Source organism: Balaenoptera borealis (genome assembly GCF_965194805.1).
Source record: "Balaenoptera borealis genome assembly, chromosome: 10".
Taxonomy (NCBI): Eukaryota; Metazoa; Chordata; class Mammalia; order Artiodactyla; family Balaenopteridae; genus Balaenoptera; species Balaenoptera borealis.
The window spans coordinates 26,969,775-26,991,962 of NC_138874.1; the positions used below are offsets into that span (position 1 = coordinate 26,969,775).

Below are 22,188 nucleotides of genomic sequence, written 5' to 3' on the forward strand. Positions count from 1 at the left end.
CTTTGCCCACTGTGCTGCCCCCTCACCCACGTGCCCCTAACTGGCCTCCCTGCATCTATCCTGGCCTCCCTGCTGTTTGCTCTCCCACAGCTGCTGGAGCGAACCTATTAAAATGTAGATAAAAACAAAAAGAACAATCCTTTGAAGCAGCCAGGGATGGGGGTGATGGGTGGCCATGCTCTGCTCAGAACCCTTCCTCTCATCACTTCCCAGGGCTCTGTCTCTCCTCTGATGCTCTCCTCCCCCCGACCCCCCCACTAGTCTCATGGCTCTGATCACATAGGCCCTCTTGTTGCGTCTTGAACACACCAAGCAGGCTCTGGCCTCAGGGACTTTGCACGTGTTCTTTCCTCTGCCTGGAATGCTCTTGCCCAGACATCTATGTGGCTTGTACCCCCAGAGCCTTCATGTTTTCTGCTTATACGTCACCTCATCCGTGAGGCCCTCCCTTTCAGAGGATCCCTGGATCCTCTGATCAGAGTGATCCCTCTCCTCCCCAGCCCTTCACACACTTCCTCCTTTGGTCCCCCCAGCATCTACCCTGTACATCATGTATTAGTACATCATCTGCTCCCCTCTAGGCTGTAAGCTCTGTAAGGAAAGGGGATGTATCTATCTGTCTTATTCCCTGCTCTGACCTCATGCCTAAAATAGTACTGGGCACATAGAAAACCCTCAATAATTAAGTAGCTGTTGAATGAGGAATGAATGAAATAAAACTCAGCAGCTCTTTATTAATTTGGATTTAGTTTAATATAATAAACTTAATTTTAAACTTGTTGATTTATGGGAAATTTAAAAGTCAGTAGTTTCATATGCCACCATGTAATTGTGGAAAGGCTGTAATAAAACCATTTAAAAGTATCATCTAATAGTATTTACTGAGGACTTAATTAAAGACTAGGTATAGTGCTAAGTGCTTTACATGTATTATAAACCCTAGTCCTCACAACAAACTCATAAGGTAGGTATTATCTCATTTTGTAGATTAGGAAACAAAGGTCTAGATGGATTACATATTTTGCCCCAGTTCTCACTGCTAGTATGTATCAATGTTGGGATTTTTCTCTAAAGCCAAACTAAACTAGGCATGTCTCCTTTTTATCTATAATATGTAAGAGAAAAAAAAAATGCAGTATAAAAACATCCAAAACACAGGGGTGTGACTTGAAAAGGCATTAAATTGTTTAAAGTAGGGGAACCTAAGAAAACCGATGGCCTGTCTGGGTGCTTTCTGTCCCTTCCCTCGACCCTCACAACACCTGCCCAGGTAGCTCCCCTCACCCTCCTTTACAGCTGAGGATGCACCAAACCCAGGTTCTCTCGGGCACCACAATGCTGAATGTACAGAGATGTGAGTGGTAGCACTTCCGGTTGTGAGATAGAAAACAACACTGCAATTGACGTCCTGTTCTCCATGACCAAGCTCAAGGCTTTGGACCTCCTCTAAAAGCACATGGACTAGTTTACGTGACGGGAACATACCACAAATGCTCAATGTGAGTACACAGTGTATAGTGTTCAGTCGAGGCTGGAGCTATGGGTACACTTCAGTGATGTGGTCATTCCCCCCCTTCATATTTTAATTTGAAACTTACCAGTTAACCGTCCATTAGTTCTAATAGGAACGCTTCTCTGCTTATTTCTGCATTTAACAGCATTTGTATTCAGGGATTACTCACGAGTTCTTTGAATTTTTGTTCTTTATTCAGAAGAAGAAGATTGGGGCTTCCCTGGTGGCGCAGTGGTTAAGAATCCACCTGCCAATCCAGGAGACACGGGTTAGAGCCCTGGTCCAGGAAGATCCCACATGCCGCGGAGCAACTAAGCCCATGCGCCACAACTACTGAGCCTGTGCTCTACAGCCCGTGCTCTGCAATGAAGAGTAGCCACCGCTTGCCGCAACTAGAGAAAGCCTGTGCGTAGCAACAAAGACCCAATGCAGCCAAAAATAAATAAATAAATAAATAAATAAATTTTTTTAAAAAGGAGAAGAAGATTTTCTGGTTTTTGTTTTCTTTTTATTATATTTTCCATGTCAGATTAACTATCTGCCTGAGGATGTTAAAATACACGTGTTTTCATTTTCTGATAAAAATGCTATAGAATTATCTTTCTTCTATTTTTCTATTTCTTTCCCATACTGTGTTTCAAATCAAATGGCCTATTTTTAGCCTGGTTTCTTGTTTAAAAGATGGTTTGCAAAAACAAGTGGTTTTTTGTCTTTATCTTTTCTTCTTGGATTTTCTCTCTAATCACCACCAAACAAAATTAACCAGAAATTTCTTTGCTGGGCTGATTTTTCACTTTAATCAGTTTTACTGAGTTATAATTTACATGCAACAAAATTCATCAATTTTGTGTACAATTCAATGAGTTTTGACAAATTTTACACAGTCGTGTAACAAACAGCCACAACCATCATGATATAGAACCTTCATGTCACCCCAAAAGCTCTTTCATGCTCTTTCTAAATCTTCTCTAGGCTAATTTTTAAGAAGTTCTGATAGAAGATGACTGGCTTTCCCATGGGAAAATATAATATGTTCCATGAGATTGGGGTGGGTTTTTCTACTGTGAGGACACCCACCATATCCTCTGTTTCCAGCCTGCTTTCCCTCCTCCAAACTCGGTCCTTTATTTTGGTCTCCACATCTTTATTTGGGCCCAAACTGTAGCCAGTACCATTTCTATTGTAACAAAGGACCACAGAGCGGGGAGCTTAGACAGCAGACATTTACTGTCCCCCAGTCTTGGAGGCAACTCGACCAAGATCCAGGTGTGGGCAGGGTTGGCTCCCTCTGAGGCTGTGAAGGGGGATCTGTTCCCTCTGCTGTCAGCTTCTGGTGGTCACTGGCACCCCCGTGATCTCTGCCTTCATGTTCACGTGGTCTTCTCCCTTTGTCTGTCTCTGTGTTTTAATTTCCCCTTTTTATAAAGACACCAGTCACATTGGATTAAGTCCTAATGATCCTAATGACCTCATCTTAACCAATTACATCTGCAACAGTCCTGATCTTAAATAAAAGGTCAGTTTCTGAGGACCTGGGCGTTAGGACTTCAACATATGAGTGTGGGGTGGGGACACCATTCAACCCATAAATAACACTTTTCATCACCCAAATGCTCCACAGAGCTGTGAATACAGTACGGCAATGCTGTGTGTCAGTACAGGTCCTGCACTCTGCTCCGATGTGAAGACCAGGCTTCTGCAGAGTCTGTGAACACCTGGGAGACTGGCAGAAGCACAGACTCTGGATCCCACCTCCAGAGGGTCTGACTTACCGATCCTGGGTCAGGGCCCAGGGATCTGCATCTTTTTAACAAGCATCTAAGGATTCTGATGGAGGTGGTCCCCACACGTGGGGAATCCTGATGTGGGCTGGGGTGGGTGGCGCTTTATTGCTAAAGGACTCAGGCACTGACTGCCTCTGGGGCATGGAATGGAGGGCAGCAGAGGCTGAGGGGAATGTCAAATGCGGTGGGTGTCGGGGCCTTTGTGTCTGGCGGTGAGGACGTCTTGCTGGCAGCTAGTTCTCTGGTTAGAGGTATACACAGGTTGGAAATACACCATGGGCTAACGTTCAAGCTATCCATGTTGGGGGCTGCTCCCTCCCTTTCAGGGCTCCCCACCACTGCCCCACTCAGCAGAGCTTCTCTCCAGGGATGCAGCCAACACCAGCCGTCAAAGCTGGGGGGACCGGGTGTGTTGCAGGGCCCCCTCCTCACTCTCTCATCTTTCTCAGGAGGCTCTTGCCTCGGGACTTTCCCTGATCCCCTCTGTTGAGATGGTCCATTTCCTTCTTTTTTTTTTTTTCTGGAGCATCAAGTTTATTAACTAGAATTGGAAGAACCCAGGAGTTCTTGGAACAAGAACTATCCCCCTCCCCCACCAACACGGAAGACAGAAGAGTAGGGGAGGGGAGACGTACCCCAGGAATGACAGTCCCGTCTCTCAAGTTTCACCCAGGTGGGGGTTGAGGGTCAGACCTGCAGCCACGGTGGCCTCGCTTTCGGTCGCCCGGGCTGCTCCGGACCATCCTCTGAGCTGGCCAGGGTCTTGGATACGATGCTTCTGAAAGCCGTGCAGAGAACACACTCCTCTTCCCCTGCACCGGGCCCCAGGGAGCGCGGCGGCCTGACCTTCCTGCCTCGGTCATCCATGGGGTTCACATGGGCTCACTTTATTATGACGCCTCATGCTGGGCAGCTTGCAACAAAGATGTTTCAAAATAAAGTTCCAGATTCTCCCAGCCACCCCTTGCTTTTTCTGGCTCTGGCCAGAGACAGTGGATGAGGACACACTCTCAGGCTGCCCAGTGTGGGAGGACCTTCCAGTGTTGGACACACCCAGGGGGCAGCTGCTTCCCTCTGGGGCTCCAATCCTGCTGCTGCTGCTGGAGGTGGATGTCCCAGTGCCACACTGGGGGGCTGGGCTGGGGGTGGCAGTCCTCGCCTCCAGGCTGGGTGGGGGACAGGCAGACTCACCGGTCTTCTGCCCTGCCTGCTGGTCTTCCTGCAGCTGCACATTTTTTCTGTGGTAGAGCCACCTGGTTTGCAGGGAGGACACCACAGGGCTTGGAGAAGGCTCAAGTTCACTGCCACAGAGGTCCCCGCAAGAGAAGGGCTTCAGAGTTATGATGGAGACCTCCACCTTGGGTTTCTTGGAGCTCACACTGCCTGTCCCAGTGTCCTGGATCTGGTCGCAAGTCAAGCCCGGAGTCCTCACCATTGTCACCTCCAGGTCCTCTCCACAGGGTGGCTGGAGTGGCTCCTTCTGGCCCATGTTGACCCATGGATGCCTCATGAGGTCAGGTAAGGTGCATCTGTCACTGGGGTTGAGGGCAATCATTTTTTGTAACAGATCCCTTATCTTCACAGACAGATAAGGTGGGATGGGGTATTGCCCTTGTAGGATTTGCTTCCGCAGCTCCTGTAAGTCTTTTCCCACAAAGGGCTGGGACCCAGTTACCATGGTGTACAGCACTACTCCCAAGCTCCACACGTCCACCGCAGGGCCGCTGTAGCTCTGCCCCAGGAGGAGTTCCGGGGCAGCATAAGGGTGTGTGCCGCAGATCGTGTCCAGTTGGACAGTGCCATCACACTTGTTGCTGAGGCCAAAGTCTGTAAGTTTGATATTCATGTTGGAATCAAAGAGGAGGCTCAGTGGCTTCAGGTCCCGGTGCACGATGCCCCTCCGGTGGCAGTGCTGCAGGGCGGAGACCAGCTGCTGGAATGGGCCTCGGGCCTCCGCCTCTGTCATACGGCCATGGATCTTCAAATAGCGGTACATGTCCCCCCCACTGAGGTACTCCATCACTAGAAAAACTGTCTCCTCCGTGTCAATCACCCCCAGCAGTTTTACAATATTGGGGTGATTCAGAGCCTTCAGACTGCACACTTCCCAGAAAAGTGCCTGGACACTTGAGAAGCTCTGACGCCTTTTCCTTATGACCTTCACAGCCATCTGTGTCCCGGTCAGAACGTGCCGGACCAACTTCACTTTACCGAAGGTGCCTTCACCAATGGTGTGGAGCATCTCGAAGTCATCAATATGAGCCTCCTTGCCAGCAGATTTGGCTGTGAGGCCCTGCATCCTGGTGATCTGCTAACTACACTGACTGACAGCACTACCTAGCAACGCTAACTACGCTAACTAACAATGCTAACTGTACTAACAGGGCTAAGTATGCTGTCTCTACTAACAACGCTAACTACGCTAACTGTACCAACAGCGCTAACTAGTACTAACTACACTAACTATGCTAATCAAGTATTAACTATACCAACAATACTCACTATGCTAACTGTAGAAAGAACAATGACACAAATAAAAAAGAGTAGAGAAAAGAGAAACGAAAATCAACAAAATGGCAGAAACAAGGAAAACACAAGCTAACTGTAGGTCCAAGGCCGTCAGGTCACCAAAAGCAGCTTCCTGGGCTCTAAGGACCAAAAACCTGGGCCCACCTTTCTCTTTCATAGGGCTTTGTGAAGTACATCACAATGGTGCACTCTGAGGTCAGAGCAAGAAATGGACCCATCACCGCTGGGGATACACCACAGTGGTTTTCTCACTTTTTGAGTTCAAGGCCCCTTTACACTTAGGAAAAAGGATCCCAAAGAAATTTTTCTTTACGTGTGTTATTAGATATTGGTATTCACTTTGTTATAAATAAAAATCTGCAGGATACTTCAGTGGCCTTTTTATTTCTAGTTTGAAAATGTGTAATAATTTTAGAGACCTCATAATGTCTACACTTGAAATGTTCAATTCCTTTTCCTTAAATTCTGGTCTCAAAATAACGTTACAACTTAACTGACTTCACGATACTATACAAAATGTTCTGTTGCATAAGACATGATACGGTACATTATGAAAGTCTATGAAGCTGAGAGAAGGTTTGCCGGGAAGGTCATTGAGCAGATTTCTCATCAGGAGCCTCGGAGGCCAGATGGCATGACTCAATGTACTTGAAGTGTTGAAGGAAAGAAACCGTCAACCAAGAATCCTATATCTAGCAAAACTTTCCTTCGAAAATGAGGGAGAAATCAAGACATTCCCAGTTAATCAAGAGTTGAGAGAGTTCTTAACCACCAGACCCGCCTGCCACAGGGAGTTCTTCAGTTTGGAGTCAAGGACCCTGGACAGTAGCTCAAAGCCTTATGAAGAAATAAAGACCTCTGGTAAAAGTAGACAGACGGGCAACGAGAAAAGCTAGTACTGTTGTAACTTTGGTTTGTAGCTCCACTTTTTGTCTTCTATTTGATTTAAGAGACTAATATATAATAAAACACACACATACAAATCAAAAAAAAAAAAAAAGATCACCTCTTCACCTAGAAAAGTTACTTCACCCCCACTTTAGCCTAACTTTGGGAATTCCCATCAACAACATTCTTCTTTCCACTGTAGGAAGCAACGCTGCCAGAAGCTATGGCAAGCAGAGCCTCTTCTAAGATGCCTTTGATGACTGCAGCAACATGGATGCAACTAGAGATTATTAAGGGAAGTAAGTCAGAAAGAGAAAGACAAATACCATGTGATACCACTTACATGTGGAATCTAAAGTATGGCACAAATGAACCTATCTATGAAACAGCAACAGACTCACAGACATAGAGAACAGACTTGTGGTTGCCAAGGAGGAGGGGGGTGGGAGAGGGAAGGGCTGGGAGTGTGGCATTAGCAGATGTAAACTATTATATATAGGAGGGATAAACAACAAGGTCCTACTCTACAGCACAGGGAACTAGAGTCAATATCCTGTGATAAACTGTAATGGAAAAGAATATAAAAAAAGAATGTCTATATGTGTATAACTGAGTCACTTTGCCATACAGCAGATTGGCACAAGATTGTAAATCAACTATACGTCAATAAAAACAATAAAATAAAATAAAAAATGCCTCTGATGATGTACACAGCCCCTGCTCCTGCTGACTACCTCTCTGCAGCACCCAACACTGTGAAACCCCGCCCCCAGCTGAGGTCACTCCAGTCCTGTGTCTCCTTCCTTTGTCCTCTGTCTCCCACCAGTGTTTCTCTAACAGAAGCACAAAGAACTGCTGTGTTTTCACTCAGTCTCACTGTTCACGTTCCCACGCTTGATTTGGGCATCAGACCTGCAAGAGTTCAAAACTTACTGGGTGGTAGAACTGCCATTTCTCTGCCTGTCTCTCATTATAAAGAACTTCTCTGAAATTCTGAATTCACTGGTCTGGTCATCCATTCACCAGCAAGTATCTAGGTACTGGGGTTAAGAGCTAGGAATGAGATACAGTTGTTAGTAAAGAAACAACAAACCCCAAATGGAGTCACTTGTGCTAAGTCCCACGTCAGCAAACCAAGACTTAATAGCTAACCTAATTGCAGTTTCAGCCTCTCTCAGGAATGGGACCTTTCACCAATAGATCTGGAATTACCTGGTCAGCACTAGAGGGGTGACCCCCCACCTTCCCCCAAAAGGAAGGTGACCCTGCCTGAAACAATCCACTCTTAGCTAGAAACTTCCCTTTTCTGCCCCCTCCTGCCTGTAAAGTTCTTGCATTTTTTACAGCTCCGCAGAGCTCCTTTCTACTTGCTCAATGGGATGCTGCCCGATTCATAAATCATTGAATAAAGCCAATTCGATCTTCAAATTTACTCAGTTAGAATTTTATGTTTTTAATACAGTGATGAGCAAAACAAATAAAAAGAGAGGCATCAAACTCTTCGGAGAGTGTATCCCATTATCCCTCACACTCTTGGAAGCCTGGGTCAGCAGAAATGGAGGAAAGCCAGTGACAAGAAAAAGCCTCTTGAAAACCAAATCAGAGGTCCTGAAATACTACAGACTTACTTGTACAAGTGGTGGGAACAAGCAGAGAGTAGCAGTTGTTTATTACTGTACACTGTAATCGAGGGAAACATTTGGAGTTCAAGAATAGAGATTTAAAGATGAGATGCTAAAATTCATAACAACTTGTCCAAAACAGGCTAGAAAACCTTAAGTTTTCGCCTTGTTTAAAAGAAGTCCTAAGTAAAGGGAAAACCAAATATTATGAAAAATTTTGGAGACATCTCACACACCAACCTTCCCTTTATTTGAATTACTTCATTATCATTACTTTAGAGTTATGTACACTCATAAAAGTTCATTTATTCTGAGTTGAGAAGTCCATTTTATCATCATGTGTATTGTGATTACATTTTAAAATCAGAAACAACTTCCCCAAGATAAAACTGATTCTTCATCTCTTTTGGTTTTACTATTCCAAAATAGATTAGGTGACTTGGGGTATTATTTTTACCCTATGTTGATTTGCCTACCTTGTAAAGGAGCAAGGAACTTTTCCTTCAACCCTTATTTTCCTAGTGATTTGTTTAAAATGAAAGGTAAATATGTGTTTGTGGGCATATAAGTGTGTGTGTGTACAATCATTTTTATATAGAGATTTATTATCTCTCAATTTATTTTGTACAAGAGGTTTGTTTCAGAAAATCAGTGTCTTCTTTTTTTTTTTTTCACGATTCATATCTTTAATACTCTCTGAGAGGCAAGTGAAAAGCAACAATGGATTTTTAAAAGGACCATGTCTGACACATGTCTGACAACACTGAGAGTGGGGGAGGAGGGAAGTTAACCAGCTAGCACAGTGCCTTGCATGTAGTAAGCACTGCAACATTTGTTAAATTGCAATGACTTGAAGTTGAAGATCATGATATATTTTTTTTTTTAGATTTTTAGAAATTTCATGTAATGTCTGAAACATTTATATTAACATATTTCCATAAAAATAACCCAATGAAAGTTTAGTATTAGTTGTTTTGTTTGTTTTTTTATACTGCAGGTTCTTATTAGGCATCAATTTTATACACATCAGTGTATACATGTCAATCCCAATCGCCTAATTCAGCACACCACCATCCCCACCCCACTGCAGTTTTCCCCCCTTGGTGTCCATATGTCCATTCTCTACATCTGTGTCTCAACTTCTGCCCTGCAAACCGGCTCATCTGTACCATTTTTCTAGGTTCCACATACATGCGTTAATATACGATATTTGTTTTTCTCTTTCTGACTTACTTCACTCGGTATGACAGTCTCTAGATCCATCCACTTCTCAACAAATGACTCAATTTCGTTCCTTTTTATGGCTGAGTAATATTCCATTGTATATATGTACCACAACTTCTTTATCCATTCGTCTGTTGATAGGCATTTAGGTTGCTTCCATGACCTGGCTATTGTAAATAGTGCTGCAATGAACATTCGGGTGCATGTGTCTTTTTGAATTACGGTTTTCTCTGGGTATATGCCCAGTAGTGGGATTGCAGGGTCATATGGTAATTCTATTTTTAGTTTTTTAAGGAACCTCCATATTGTTCTCCATAGTGGCTGTATCAATTTACATTCCCACCAACAGTGCAAGAGGGTTCCCTTTTCTCCACACCCTCTCCAGCATTTGTTGTTTGTAGATTTTCTGATGATGCCCATTCTAACAGGAGTGAGGTGATACCTCATTGTAGTTTTGATTTGCATTTCTCTAATAATTAGTGATGTTGAGCATCTTTTCATGTGCTTCGTGGCCGTCTGTATGTCTTCTTTGGAGAAATGTCTATTTAGGTCTTCTGCCCATTTTTGGATTGGGGTGTTTGTTTCTTTAATATTGAGCTGAATGAGCTGTTTATATATTTTGGAGATTAATCCTTTGTCCGTTGATTCGTTTGCAAATATTTTCTCCCATTCTGAGGGTTGTCTTTTCGTCCTGTTTATGGTTTCCTTTGCTGTGCAAAAGCTTTGAAGTTTCATTAGGTCCCATTTGTTTATTTTTGTTTTTATTTCCATTACTCTAGGAGGTGGATCAAAAAAGATCTTGCTGTGATTTATGTCAAAGAGTGTTCTTCCTATGTTTTCCTCTAAGAGTTTTATAGTGTCCAGTCTTATATTTAAGTCTCTAATCCATTTTGAGTTTATTTTTGTGTATGGTGTTAGGGAGTATTCTAATTTCATTCTTTTACATGTAGCTGTCCAGTTTTCCCAGCACCACTTATTGAAGAGACTGTCTTTTCTCCATTGTATATCTTTGCCTCCTTTGTCATAGATTAGTTGACCATAGGTGCGTGGGTTAATCTCTGGGCTTTCTATCTTGTTCCATTGATCTATGTTTCTGTTTTGGTGCCAGTACCATATTGTCTTGATTACTGTAGCTTTGTAGTATAGTCTGAAGTCAGGGAGTCTGATTCCTCCAGCTCCATTTTTTTGCCTCAAGACTGCTTTGGCTATTCGGGGTCTTTTGTGTCTCCATACAAATTTTAAGATGATTTGTTCTAGCTCTGTAAAAAATGCCATTGGTAATTTGATAGGGATTGCATTGAATCTGTAGATTGCTTTGGGTAGTATACTCATTTTCAAAATGTTGATTCTTCCAATCCAAGAACATGGTATATCTCTCCATCTGTTGGTATCATCTTTAATTTCTTTCATCAGTGTCTTATAGTTTTCTGCATACAGGTCTTTTGTCTCCCTAGGTAGGTTTATTCCTAGGTATTTTATTCTTTTTGTTGCAATGGTAAATGGGAGTGTTTCCATAATTTCTCTTTCAGATTTTTCATCATTAGTGTATAGGAATGCAAGAGATTTCTGTGCATTAATTTTGTATCCTGCAACGTTACCATATTCATTAATTAGCTCTAGCAGTTTTCTGGTGGCAGTTTTAGGATTCTCTATGTATAGTATCATGTCATCCGCAAACAGTGACAGTTTTACTTCTTCTTTTCCAATTTGTATTCCTTTTATTTCTTTTTCTTCTCTGATTGCCGTGGCTAGGACTTCCAGATCTATGTTGAATAATAGTGGTGAGAGTGGACATCCTTGTCTCGTTCTTGATCTTAGAGGAAATGCTTTCAGTTTTTCACCATTGAGAATGATGTTTGCTGTGGGTTTGTCATATATGGCCTTTATTATGTTGAGGTAGGTTCCCTCTATGCCCACTTTCTGGAGAGTTTTTATCATAAATGGGTGTTGAATTTTGTCAAAAGCTTTTTCTGCATCTATTGAGACGATCATATGGTTTTTATTCTTCAATTTGTTAATATGGTGTATCACATTGATTGATTTGCGTATATTGAAGAATCCTTGCATCCCTGGGATAAATCCCACTTGATCGTGGTGTATGATCCTTTTAATGTGTTGTTGGATTCTGTTTGCTAGTATTTTGTTGAGGATTTTTGTATCTATATTCATCAGTGATATTGGTCTGTAATTTTCTTTTTTTGTAGTGTCTTTGTCTGGTTTTGGTATCAGGGTGATGGTGGCCTCATAGAATGAGTTTGGGAGTGTTCCTTTCTCTGCAATTTTTGGGAAGAGTTTGAGAAGGATAGGTGTTAGCTCTTCTCTAAATGTTTGATAGAATTCACCTGTGAAGCCATCTGGTCCTGGACTTCTGTTTGTTGGAGGATTTTTAATCACAGTTTCAATTTCATTACTTGGGATTGGTCTGTTCATATTTTCTGTTTCTTCCTGGTTCAGTCTTGGAAAGTTATACGTTTCTAAAAATTTGTCCATTTCTTCCAGGTTGTCCATTTTATTGGCATAAAGTTGCTTGTAGTAGTCTCTTAGGATGCTTTGTATTTCTGTGGTGTCTGTTGTAACTTCTCCTTTTTCAATTCTGATTTTATTGATTTGAGTCCTCTCCCTCTTTTTCTTGATGAGTCTGGCTAATGGCTTATCAATTTTGTTTATCTTCTCAAAGAACCAACTTTTAGTTTTATTGATCTTTGCTATTGTTTTCTTTGTTTGTATTTCATTTATTTCTGCTCTGATCTTTATGATTTCTTTCCTTCTGCTAACTTTGGGTTTTGTTTGTTCTTCTTTCTCTAGTTTCTTTAGGTGTAAGGTTAGATTGTTTACTTGAGATTTTTCTTGTTTCTTTAGGTAGGCTTGTATAGCTATAAACTTCCCTCTTAGAACTGCTTTCGCTGCATCCCATAGGTTTTGGGTTGTCGTGTTTTCATTGTCATTTGTCTCTAGGTATTTTTTAATTTCCTCTTTGATTTCTTCAGTGATCTCTTGGTTATTTAGTAACGTATTGTTTAGCCTCCATGTGTTTGTCTTTTTTACGTTTTTTTCCCTGTAATTCATTTCTAATCTCATAGCGTTGTGGTCAGAAAATATGCTTGATATGATTTCAATTTTCTTAAATTTACTGAGGCTTGATTTGTGACCCAAGATGTGATCTATCCTGGAGAATGTTCCATGTGCACTTGAGAAGAACGTGTAATCTGCTGTTTTTGGATGGAATGTCCTATATATATCAATTAAATCTGTCTGGTCTATTGTGTCATTTAAAGCTTCTGTTTCCTTATTTATTTTCATTTTGGATGATCTGTCCATTGGTGTAAGTGAGGTGTTAAAGTCCCCCACTATGATTGTGTTACTGTCGATTTCCTCTTTTATAGCTGTTAGCAGTTGCCTTATGTATTGAGGTGCTCCTATGTTGGGTGCATACATATTTATAATTGTTATATCTTCTTCTTGGATTGATCCCTTGATCATTATGTAGTGTCCTTCCTTGTCTCTTGTAACATTCTTTATTTTAAAGTCTATTTTATCTGATATGAGTATAGCTACTCCAGCTTTCTTTTAATTTCCATTTGCATGGAATATCTTTTTCCATCCCCTCACTTTCAGTCTGTATGTGTCCCTAGGTCTAAAGTGGGTCTCTTGTAGACAGCATATATATGGGTCTTGTTTTTGTATCCATTCAGCCAGTCTATGTCTTTTGGTTGGGGCATTTAATCCATTCACGTTTAAGGTAATTATCAATATGTATGTTCCTATGACCATTTTCTTAATTGTTTTGGGTTTGTTTTTGTAGGTCCTTTTCTTCTCTTGTGTTTCCCACTTAGAGAAGTTCCTTTAGCATTTGTTGTAGAGCTGGTTTGGTGGTGTTGAATTCTCTTAGCTTTTGCTTGTCTGTAAAGCTTTCAATTTCTCCATCGAATCTGAATGAGATACTTGCTGGGTAGAGTAATCTTGGTTGTAGGTTCTTCCCTTTCATCACTTTAAGTAAGTATGTCATGCCACTCCTTTCTGGCTTGCAGAGTTTCTGCTGAGAAATCAGCTGTTAACCTTATGGGAGTTCCCTTGTATGTTATTTGTTGTTTTTCCCTTGCTGCTTTCAATAATTTTTCTTTGTCTTTAATTTTTGCCACTTTGATTACTATGTGTCTCAGCGTGTTTCTCCTTGGGTTTATCCTGTATGGGACTCTCTGCGCTTCCTGGACTTGGGTGGCTATTGCCTTTCCCATGTTAGGGAAGTTTTCGACTATAATCTCTTCAAATATTTTCTCTGGTCCTTTCTCTCTCTCTTCACCTTCTGGGACCCCTATAATGCGAATGTTGTTGCGTTTAATGTTGTCCCAGAGGTCTCTTAGGCTGTCTTCATTTCTTTTCATTCTTTTTTCTTTAGTCTGTTCCGCAGCAGTGAATTCCACCATTCTGTCTTCCAGGTCACTTATCCGTTCTTCTGCCTCAGTTATTCTGCTATTGATTCCTTCTAGTGTAGTTTTCATTTCAGTTATTGTATTGTTCATCTCTGTTTGTTTGTTCTTTAATTCTTCTAGGTCTTTGTTAATCATTTCTTGCATCTTCTCAATCTTTGCCTCCATTCTTATTCTGAGGTCCTGGATCATCTTCACTATCATTATTCTGAATTCTTTTTCTGGAAAGTTGCCTATCTCCACTTCATTTAGTTGTTTTTCTGGGGTTTTTTCTTGTTCCTTCATCTGGTACATAGCCCTCTGCCTTTTCATCTTGTCTATCTTTCTGTAACTGTGGTTTTTGGTCCACAGGCTGCAGGATTGTAGTTTTTCTTGCTTCTGCTGTCTGCCCTCTGGCGGTTGAGGCTATCTAAGAGGCTTGATGGGAGGCTCTGGTGGTGGGTAGAGCTGACTGTTGCTGTGGCGGTCAGAGCTCAGTAAAACTTTAATCCACTTGACTGTTGATGGGTGGGGCTGGGTTCCCTCCCTGTTGGTTGTTTTGCCTGAGGCAACCCAACACTGGAGTCTACCTGGGCTCTTTGGTGGGGTTAATGGCAGACTCTGAGAGGGCTCACGCCAAGGAGCACTTCCCAGAACCTCCGCTGCCAGAGTCCTTGTCCCCACAGTGAAACAGAGCCACCCTCCGCCTCTGCAGGAGACCCCCCAACACCAGCAGTTGGGTCTGGTTCAGTCTCCCCCAGGGTCACTGCTCCTTCCCCTGGGTCCCGATGCGCACACTACTTTGTGTGTGCCCTCCAAGAGTGGGGTCTCTGTTTCCCCCAGTCGTGTCGAAGTCCTGCAATCAATTCCCACTAGACTTCAAAGTCTGATTTTCTAGGAATTCCTCCTCCTGTTGCCGGACCCCCAGGTTGGGAAGCCTGACGTGGGGCTCAGAACCTTCACTCCAGTGGGTGGACTTCTGTGGTATAAGTGTTCGCCAGTCTGTGAGTCACCCACCCAGCAGTTATGGGATTAGATTTTACTCTGATTGCGCCCCTCCTACCGTCTCACTGTGGCTTCTCCTCTGTCCTTGGACGTGGGGTATCCTCCTTGGTGAAGTCCAGGGTCTTCCTGTCAATGATTGTCCAGAAGCCAGTTGTGATTCTGGTGCTCTCGCAAGAGGGAGAGAGAGCATGTCCTTCTACTCCGCCATCTTGGTTAATCCCCATTTCCTTCTTAAAGCCCGATTTCTTCGGTTTTTTTCTTTCTTTTACTCTCCTGACCCCATGATTGAGCGATGGCTCAGCGTCAGCCTGGAAGGGAGTCTGGAGCCTCTGACCCAGTCAGAGCACTGGGGCACTTTTCAGATGCCCCCAAATATGTGTGGGATGAGTGAGTGGATGAGTGGAAGCTGGAACCACCTGTGTGGAAACAGTAAACATGGCCACGGAGATGATGATGAGCCTTTAAACCGTCCCAGGGGAGCCTGCAGTCAGTGCCGAGGCCGCATACCAGCGTCCCCAGGATGCGCGAGCCACCCAGGCCCAGGGCTCAGGGGTGCTTATTCCGAGGCTTCTGTGGGTTTCCTTCTGCCCCTTCTCAGTCAGCTTACGAGTTTCACTTTGCGTGTGAGTAAAGAGGGACCTTTCATAACTAATGACCTTCAGGGAACTGGAGATTCTGTTTGTGGGAGACGTGGTCTTGGAACTTGAGGGCTCTTTGGGAACCAGTGTGCAGTGGGTTTGGGGGCAAGCTTGTGGGACGTGAGTCTGAGCAGGAAGGAGGATAGAGAGACGGGGCCCATGGGGAAGTGGTGGCCAAAGCAGACTTCTCTTGGGCAACTTTGCTGAGAGTTGAAATTACCTTAGCGAGACAGGAGCTTGAGCCAGTCCTGGAGGGACAGACACCCTACTCCTCCACGTATTTTTCTGTTCACTTGAATCTCAGAATCAGTGGGGGCTCCTGGCTCCTCTAACTGAGCTTATCCCACGGGAGTGCCCAGTTTAAGGACCGAGGAGACCCACTGTCTGCCTGAAGAACCTACCAGCGCAGGGTGGTTCCAAGTCCATGGCTGCAAGCGTGGGTGCAATGAGTTTCAAAGCTGCTCAGAAATCTGTGATTGGAAAACCAGTAAATCCTGGAATCTCTCTGGCCCAGCAAATTTGAAGATCATAATTTAAGAAATAAAGTTGAGAAACAATTCATGAAGGAATTCAATAAACCCATAGGTATTTTGGAGTTATTGTCTGGTCAAGTGGTGCCCCCTGGTGGGCACTTTGTGGACTCTCCCAGGCTGCTTGAGCCCCAGGCTGCACTTTGGGGCCAAGCAAGGACAACCCCAGGAATTCCCAGTTTAGGCCCAGTTGGATGATTGTCTGTGGATTGTCTACTAGGGAAGAATGTAATTTATGAAGGTTTTCTGGGTTAATCTGTGTCCCCCCAAAAGATATGATGAAGACCTAATTCCTGGTACCTGTGAATGGGACCTTATTTGAACACAGGATCTTTGCAGATGTAGCTAAGAAGTAAGTTAAGATCAGGTCTTCAGGGTGGGCTCTTAATCCAATAACATTGCTGCCCTCATAAGAAGAGGAGAGAGACACACCAGGAGAGAAGGCCACATGAGGATGGCGGCAGAGATTAGATGGTGCAGCCACAAACCAGGGGACTTGTGGTCAAGACTGCCACCAACACCAGCAGCTGGGGGAGGGTGTGGAGCACATCTTCCCTCAGGGCCTCCAGAAGGACTTTGCTGACGCCTTCATTTTGGACTTCCAGCCTCTGGATCTGTGAGCGAATACAGTTCTACTGTTTTAAGCCACTCCATTTGCCCTATTTTGTTATGGCAGCCCCAGCAAACTAATAGAGAGAGGCGGGGATTTGGAGTCAGAAGACCTGTCTGGAATTCCAGCTACCACGCACTACCTCTGTGACCTTGGGCAAATCACTTCAGTTTCTTTGAGCCTCATTATTTTAAACTACAAAATGGAGAAATGCAAAAGCGTTTCCTTACCCCAAGGTTCCCATGAGGATGAAGTGTGATCCTGCATTTTGTAAGCTGTAGAGCTCTGTGCAAGTGTTACATTATTATGCAAGGGAAGCTGGGATGTCGTGCAGTGCAGAGGGTAAGAGCTAGACTCTGATGTCGGTTTGCCTTGGTCCATGTAGGGAAACATCATAAAGGAGACTATCATGGAAACTGGATCATCAAGTGAGCCAAAGGCACTGATGCCCAGGAGAGTTGGAGAAAGTTAAAGGAATCTGTCATTTATCGCTCTGTGACAAATTACACCAGAACTAGGGTCTGAATACAATAACTCTGTATTACTGCATACCGTTTCTGTGGCTCAGGAACCCGGAGAAGTTTAACTAGGTGCTTCTGGTCTGGGGTCTCTTGTGAGGCTGCACCATCCGAAGTTTAGACTGGGGTTGTGGGCGCACTTCCAGGATGGTGCCCTCATACGGCTGCTGGCCTGAGGCCTCAGGTCCTCACTATGGTCCTCTCCGGAGGTCTGCTTGAATGTTTTCATGACATGGCACCTTCTCATCCCTCCCACTGCCCCTTCCTGCCTACCTCACCACCTTCTTCCCTTCCCAGTGGTTCTTGACCTTTATGGGCCTGCAGACTCACTGAGACCTAAAGAGACCTATGGACCCTCCCTCCAGTGAGGTACATAATCCATGTACACAGAATGTCCTAGAGAGTTTCGGGAGGCTTCAAGGTCCACAGAGAGCTCTGTGAAACACAAATCTAACTGTGTAACTCCCTGTTTAAAATACTTTCATGACTCCCAGTGCCCAGGATAAAAACCCCTCAGCACATCCTAATCTGACTCCAATTTACTTTTCACAACAAGAAGAATGCTAACATCATACTGAGTGTCTTCTGTGTGGCAGGGACTTTCATACTCTTTCTCATCCTTCAAAGGCCCCTGCAAGGACCGGGTTTTAGTATTCCCATTTTGGAGAAAAGGGAAATCTCGGAGCTGAGATGTGGCTGCTCCAAGGCCACATCTTAGAAAGAAGTCAGTTTGGGTTGTGCTGTCCAGTAAAAAAAAAAAAAAGTCTGCGCTAAGGAGGCAGACACAAAGGTGGGCTCCTCTGCTTCACTCACATCTGTGCTGACAGCGCCCTTTGCTGCTGGTTCTGTTCATTCACCTGGTTAGCAAACATTCGCTGTAGGCCCACCAATTCCGGGCTCCGCTCTGTTCCTGGGGCTGTAGCAGTGGACAAAGCCACGTTCCTGCCTCCTGTCTCCAGACAGAACTTGAGGGAATTAATAAGTAAATGTGGAATATGCCAGGAGTGATGTGTCCAGTGGAAGAAGAGAGGGTGGCCCCGTGTGCTGCAGAGCGGGGGCTATTGCCACCGTCCCCCGAGACAATGGCGGCTTGGGGGTGGGGCAATGAAGCCATGGGAAGTGGATGAACTCTGGGTGTATTTTGAAGGTAGAATCTACTGGATCTGGATCTGAGACGTGAGAAGTGAGCCAACAGTGCATCCGGTACTGGCCTGAGCTGTGGGGTAAAGGACGGTTCTATTACCTGAGAAAGGGAGCCTGCGGGGGGGGGGGGGCGCAGGTTGGAGGTTCCAGCTGTCTATCACTGAGGGACAGACCATCCCAAAGTCAGTTCTGCTCACAGGTCTGCCTGTGAGGGCAGAGCTCAGAGGGGACCTAGTGGCCGCGGCGGCTCACACGCTGGCTGGACCATCTGAGGCTCTGGCTCTATGCACGTGCCTGCTGTTGATGTTGGCTGTCAGCAGGACCCTCAGCTTGGACCTTCGGCCAGAAACCCCACATCCCACCTCCCTCACAGCCTGGGGGCCGGGCTTCAAGACTGAGTCTCCCCAGACAAGGTGGAAGCACATGGCATGTTAGGCCCCAGCCCCGGAAGCCCCTCAGTTCATTTCTACTGTCCCCTATTGCTTGAGGGAGTCACAAATGTCGGCCAGGTTCAGGGGGAGGGGACACAGACCTGGCTCTCCGTGGGAGGGTGTCAGCATCACGTTGTAGAGGAGCGTATGGAATGGGGAATACCCTGGCGCTTATCTCTGGGAAGTAGAATCTGCCACATGAGGGATGTGGAGACCAGGATCTGTCAAGTGCTGAGTAGGTAGGTGGATGCACGAGTCAAGTGAGGTCAAGTCAGAGAAATACAATGTGGAGGCTGCCGTATACAGCTGGTGTTACAGCCGACGGGGATGAGTGGAGAGAGGGAGAGGAAGGGGGTTGTGAAGCGCGGCATTACTTACTGTGCATTGAGTGGATGTATAGACTCTGCATCGTGGGGGACACGTTGTGGAGACCATGCAGCTGGGCTCCCTGCTGATATTAGCATTGATTTCAGCTCAGTTTCTGACTCTGCACTTTTATCTCCCTCCCAGCTGCCCCTGGTGCCAGAGCCCCGCGGTCAAATCTAACACAATTCCTTTTGTCCCCAGGAAACTGGCCTCTCTGCTGTGTTTTGCAGTGCCTTTGGGCTTCCCCTGTATAACAATAGCCATGAGTATTCAGATTTGTATAAAACCTTTAACCTTCACTAGAGGTTAAAGAAATGAAAAATGAAAGAAAAGAAATGAGTGAAGAAAGCCACTTTTCATCCTTAAGAGAACAGATGAAGCTTAGAAGCAAAGCTCTAGTGAAGCATCAGGAGATCTTTATTTTGTGATCAGACTAAATGCCAGACTATCAAAAAAGGGTGAAACACAAGCTGCTTAGCATGGTGCCTAAAATTGTCATAATCTGGCCCTTCCCTTTCCTGCCTCATGTGATAGCAACCCCCATTATGTTCTGGTTACTCCACTCAAATCCCCAAACGTGCCACACCTGCTCACCTCTCCAGGGCTTTGCTGCCCTTTTCTATTCCTGGCAAACTCCTATGCATCCCTCAAAGTCCAGCTTGAATGTCCTCTGCCCTACAAAACAGGCATCCCTAGTCTTTGGTAACCCTGTAATGCTTATCCCAAGCAGAGAGTCAGTTCCTTCAGGGCTGTAATACAGGGTACTCTTTTCTGCAGGTCTGGCACCCAGCAATGCCAGACACAGAATAGATAATCGCTATACTTTTTGCTTTTGGAATGGATACACTAAAACTTTAACGCCGCACTTTGGTGAAGAAAAGCACTTTGTTTCCCCTCTAATTTCTTGGTGTTCCTTCTAGAGTTAGGGCCTGAGTGGCTGCTGAGGGAGGTCTGACCCCACTGCTGAGGTCCCTCATCTGTACGGCAGCCCCACAGCCTGGACAGGAGGACAGTGTTGGCCCCAAACTCAGCTTGATTTCTGCCTGCTTCACAGATGGGGGTGAGGGAGCCCTACAAACTCACCAATTTCCAGGTCATTTGGCAGGATGGCTCTTATCCTGATCTGCCATAGCCCAATGTCTGTTGACTCCTATTCATAAAACCTGAACTCTCAGGAATCAATGGGCTTAACAAATCATTTTGACTAACTAAATGCATGGGCTACAGAAGCTGGTCCTAATGTAGTTTTAGGAAGCTTGAAGAAAAAGGGCAGAGGGATGTATACTGTAGTACTTTGTGAAAGTGACATGGCTGTTAGAAAACACGGCCTTGCCTATAGGAAGCTCTGTTTGTTCTAAATTTTTTTGATTTATAATGTTGTGTTAATTTCTGCTGTACAGCAAAGTGATTTGGTTATACATATTATACATACATTCTTTTTTATATTCGTTTCCATTGTGGTTTATCACAGGATATTTAATATAGTTCCCTGTGCTATACAGTAGGACCTTGATGTTTATGTGTTCTCTATATAATAGTTTGCATCTGCTAATCCCAAACTCCCAATCCTTCCCTCTCCCACCCTCCCTCCCCCTTGGCAACCACAAATCTGTTCTCTATGTCTGTGAGTCTGTTTCTTTTTCATAGATAAGTTCATGTCATATTTTAGATTCCACATATAAGTGATATCATGTGGTATTTGTCTTTCTCTTTCTGACTTAACTTCACTTAGTATGATCATCTCTAGGTCCCTTCATGTTTCTGGGAAAGGCATTATTTCATTCTTTTTTATGGCTGAGTAATATTCCATTGTATGTATGTACCACATCTTCTGTATCCATTGATCTGTTAATGGACATTTAGGTTGTTTCCACATCTTGGCTATTGTGAGTAGTGCTGCTATGGACATTAAGGTGCATATAACTTTTTGATAGGAAGCTCCATTTATCATAAGGGATGATGGCAGAAATCCCTGCGTGACAGTTACTGCAGACAGTTACTAGGACTTCCAAATAATGTCCTCTGGTTGTGCATGGGTGGCAAGAGCTGTCTCCAGGAGACTGAAGATTTGTGGGAGGGAGCAGGTGTGCCAGAGACTTCCCTTCCTGTGTCTCTCAATGTCTGTCACTACTAAGAAATAAAGAGATGCTTCTCTTACCCGAAGAGCAACAAGGAGTTCCCCTCCTCTGTCGTTGTCTTACAACAACAGTGAAGGGCTGTCTGAGGTACACAGACCCCTTTGCAGCAATGCCAACATTTCTGGTCTCCACCCATGGGTCCTGGCGTGGGTGACGAGATCAGCTCTCACGGTTCAGAAGATACTGCATCCCCACCTGCTCATCCCCTGGGCTCTCAGGCAACCTCGAGATCCTCCCTGGAACCCTGGTGGCCCTCCATCCTCTGGGGCGTACGGCTCCCTGGTGGGGAGTTGCCAACCAACACGCCGGGAGATGTGACAGCCCACGTGACTGGTGAGGAGTCAGGTGAGCACGTGTAGAACTAGGAAGCCAAGGACCACGTGCAAGTGGGGAAGGAACTGGGGAGAGGCTGGAGGGAGGGAGTGAAGGGAGCAGGGTGATGGGGGTAGACTTGGAACCAGCGAGGCCAGAGCCGGTGGGAGAAGCTGGGGTCGGACATGAGGCTGCCCAGCATTTGCTCAGCAAGACTTAGCCTTGTCTTGACACTGATCTGATGCTAATGGGCAGAGGGGGTGGCCTGGCTTCTGGTGCCAGGCGGGCAGTCGTGTCCTGTCACGTCCCCGCCAGCGTTTGGGCTCAGCATCCTCTTCACTCCCTGGCAGCACGCTGAACTTTCTCTTGCATTAGTCATCTTGCCGTGCAACAATTTACCCCAGGATATAGCAGTTTGAAACAACAAATATTATCTCACACAGTTTCCAAGGGTTTGTTTTATTATTATTCTTTTGTGGTTTCTTTAGGGTCTACAATAAGAATCATACAACAGTCCATTTCTGCCTTCCA

The 22,188-nt window shown here is 44.8% G+C and overlaps 1 long non-coding RNA gene across 1 annotated transcript in view; it reads left to right on the plus strand.

The window, feature by feature from the left end:
- Positions 1-13,587: 13,587 nt before the first annotated feature.
- LOC309636023 overlaps positions 13,588-22,188 on the plus strand; it is a 338,850-nt gene continuing 330,249 nt past the window's right edge. Inside the window, exon 1 of the long non-coding RNA XR_014249190.1 lies at positions 13,588-13,900. This is a non-coding gene — a long non-coding RNA (uncharacterized lncRNA). The remainder of the gene's footprint in view (positions 13,901-22,188) is intronic.